Source organism: Ixodes scapularis, unplaced genomic scaffold (assembly GCF_016920785.2).
Source record: "Ixodes scapularis isolate PalLabHiFi unplaced genomic scaffold, ASM1692078v2 PGA_scaffold1__304_contigs__length_218370807, whole genome shotgun sequence".
Classification (NCBI taxonomy): domain Eukaryota; kingdom Metazoa; phylum Arthropoda; class Arachnida; order Ixodida; family Ixodidae; genus Ixodes; species Ixodes scapularis.
The window spans coordinates 1,669,946-1,673,107 of NW_024609846.1; the positions used below are offsets into that span (position 1 = coordinate 1,669,946).

Sequence of the window (3,162 nt, forward strand, 5' to 3'; positions counted from 1 at the left end):
CTTGCAACCGAATCTGAAGCGGAATGTCCCTCCTTCAGATGTGAACCATTGGTCCACGGGTATTCTCCTTTAGATTTGAAATCAAGTGTTCCATTGGAAGACCACGCTCTTGCATTGAAACAGTAAGTGTTTGATCTGAGGCTTCTTTTGGGTATGTGTTTTCAATTATTATCATTAATGCTTGCGAAAAATGCGAAATTTACTTCCTAATATTTTACTTCGGAACTATTGAAAAATAACACGTGGCCTCGGTAAACAAAGAGGTACAAGGCTCCATTGATGCGCTCGATTAATCCCAGCAATTGTAATCGTCAATTGGCTTTGTCGTTAAGTAGACTTCATTTTACGATAACGAAAGAGAGACATGGGAGCCAAACAGACAGCCCAGGCTCAACCATCTACATTATATACTTCCTTGAGCTTCATGTAACGTGCTGTCGTGCTGGTAAGACTTTCTTTTTTAAACGAAAGCCTGTGCTGCCTGTTTGTCTTCCACGTCCCGCTTTAGTTATGATAACTTAAAACCAACACGCTGAACCATCTACATTACACTTCATTGGTTTACTTATTTTAAATATATATCTAAATATTGTTTAGAAAACAATCATATAAGGCTTTCAAGTATCTAATATCTTAATTCGTATCGATTATTAATTAGGGTTATTTTGGTTGCTGTACTTAAATCACTGGAAATAAGTAAGGGCGGCTCAATCACTTTTTAACATTTTTAATGAATGCTACGTGTTGTGGAAAAAGATTCCGTCAAGCTCGTGAGCCTTTTTCTTTGTCTCTGTGTTTTTAGATTTGAAAGTCGTTTCTTTTTTTGTGCCACCCACACAAACTTCTAGGGAAGTTTATGCATGCGTCGACCAAATTTGTTTCTGTTTTGAGAGGGCGGTAATATTAGGTAGGGTGGTTTCACGTGACGTAGCTCTAGTTGTTGTGTTCGTCCATTTATTTTCTTGTTTTTTATCGTTCCCCATCTTAGGGTTTACAAGATGTCGATTAATTACCAGCTCGCCTGCACTCTATCACCTCACGAAAGATTCAGCCGTGGGCCACGTCGAGGAACTTCGAAATGCCGCCGAAATCGCCACGATTACTGACGAAACCTCGCCACCTCAGCAAGACAGCCCGTCGCCAGCGCAGCTCGACATTGACCCTAAGCTTCCGAGCCCGAAATGACGGCAGCTAAGTGATCTCCTCGCCGAATACAGTGACTGCTTCGCGACGTCGTCGAGGGTGCGCCAAACCGCCGTTGCGAAACACCGCATCGTTACCGAGGACGACGCGCGCCCTGTGCATCGATCGCCGTACAGAGTCTCCGTTAAAGAAAGGGAGGTAATCCAGGAGCAAGTGCAAGAGATGCTGAACGACGACATAATCCAACCTTCAAGCAGTCCGTGGGCCTCTCCAGTTGTACTGGTTAAGAAGAAGGACGGAACGCTTAGGTTCAGCGTGGACTACCGGCAGCTGAAGGCAGTGACGAAGAAAGACGTCTATCCACTCCCCCGCATCGACGACACGTGTGGGTTGCCTGTCAATTCCCGATCAGGCCTAGTTCTGCTCGCTCCGAGGAAGTCACACAACGAGCGCTATCATAGACAAACACTTTATAAATACTCAAATTGTGCCGTCGATGCTGTGGAAGGCCACGGTTGCCCTGTGGTCCGGGTCTTGCCTGGGCTCGTTCAGCGCCGCCTCTTTCGTTCCTCACGGCCCTTTTTAACTCTGTCCACGCGCACCTACCACGAGCGTCCCTTTCTCTTCTTCCTCGCCGCTCACGGGGCCGTCCATCCACGTTCAGCGTGGCTCGTTGTCTCCCACACTCCCCTCCCCTCAAGCCTCAAACTCCGGGGGGGTCCGGAGCATCCGGAGTCCCTGGACCGAGTCACTGGACTCCAAGTCGCCCATCTCCGCCTTGCTGGTGGCGGTGGACGTGCATCAGGTGATTGGTGAACTCCTGGTGGGGGGACTTGATGAGCCCTCGCTCCCGCAACAGGTCCGGGGTCAGGTAGCTGTACGTCTGCTGGATGGCCAGGTAGGTGGTCTCGGCAAAGTTGCCCAGCGTTGCCGTCGAGACGCGGGCTGAGGTGTAGCAGTCCTCGATGCCCGCCATGTGCAGCAGCTTCTTGGGCACTGGGGCGGACACGATGTTTGTGCCGCGGGGCTCCGGATCAGCCGCATCAGCACGCACCTTGCAGGGTACGGTGTGGCGCTTTCCGCTCTTCTTTCCACAATAGCCGCTACGGACGGGGATGACGCACAGCTATGCCCGGATGATGGCTTGAAGGATGGCCGTGGCCACCTCTTGGGAGCACATGGCAGGACTGGCACCTCTTTGGAGCTCTTGGAGCACTGGCCGTTGAAGTCCCCAATGGCCACAAAGGCCTTGAAGCGGGTGTGCTGGCCGGCACGCGTCTGCTTCTGCACCGGCATAGTCTTCAGCACCTCGTCCTTCAGCGTGTCCCTGGCACTCTCCGGTCCTCCGCGTCTCCGCCACCCTGCCTTCGTTGACGTGGTCGACGTCGGGATTGCTCACCCCGTCTCTGCCAGCCAGGTTGACCACCCTGACGGTTGGTTCGTCTTGCTCCTTGCTAACCGGGTTGACCACCCTGTTGGTTGGTCTGGCCGTTGTCCTCCAACCGGGTTGACCACCCTGTCGGCTTGTCTGGCCATTCTCTTGCCGAACGGATTGGCCGCCCGGTGCGTTGGGCTGACTGGTCTTCTGCCGGAAGGGTTGACCACCCTGGGAGTTGGGCCAGCTGGCTCCGCCGGTATCCCGGGAAGTGGAAGGTCGCCTTCCCGGATGGCGCCGCCCATTCTGGTTCCTCCGGAGGGCATTTGCGGAACGGAGGATTCCTCGTTTTGTTCTCGTTCATCGTCATCCCGATCACGAAGATGGTACTTTTTCAGGTTTGTAATGTGGACCGGGCCAGACTCCTCGCTCGCATTTTCCTGAGCGAGCCTGTAGGTAAGACGTGACAGTCGTGCCTTTACCACGTAGGGCCCTTCCCACTTCGGAGCAAGTGAGGCTGCGAATCCGCTCGCTGTATTGCTCAAAGGATGGGTTCTCCTGAGGACCAAGTCCCCCACCTTGTACTCCAGGTGACGATGAGTCTTATCGTACTGAGCCGCTTGTTCGATCCTTGCTGCAACGAG

At 52.7% G+C, this 3,162-nt stretch overlaps 1 pseudogene; it reads right to left on the reverse strand.

Annotated features, from left to right (window-relative positions):
• Positions 1-1,794: 1,794 nt before the first annotated feature.
• Positions 1,795-2,679, reverse strand: LOC120838477 (annotated as a pseudogene).
• Between the last annotated feature and the right edge of the window lie 483 nt (positions 2,680-3,162).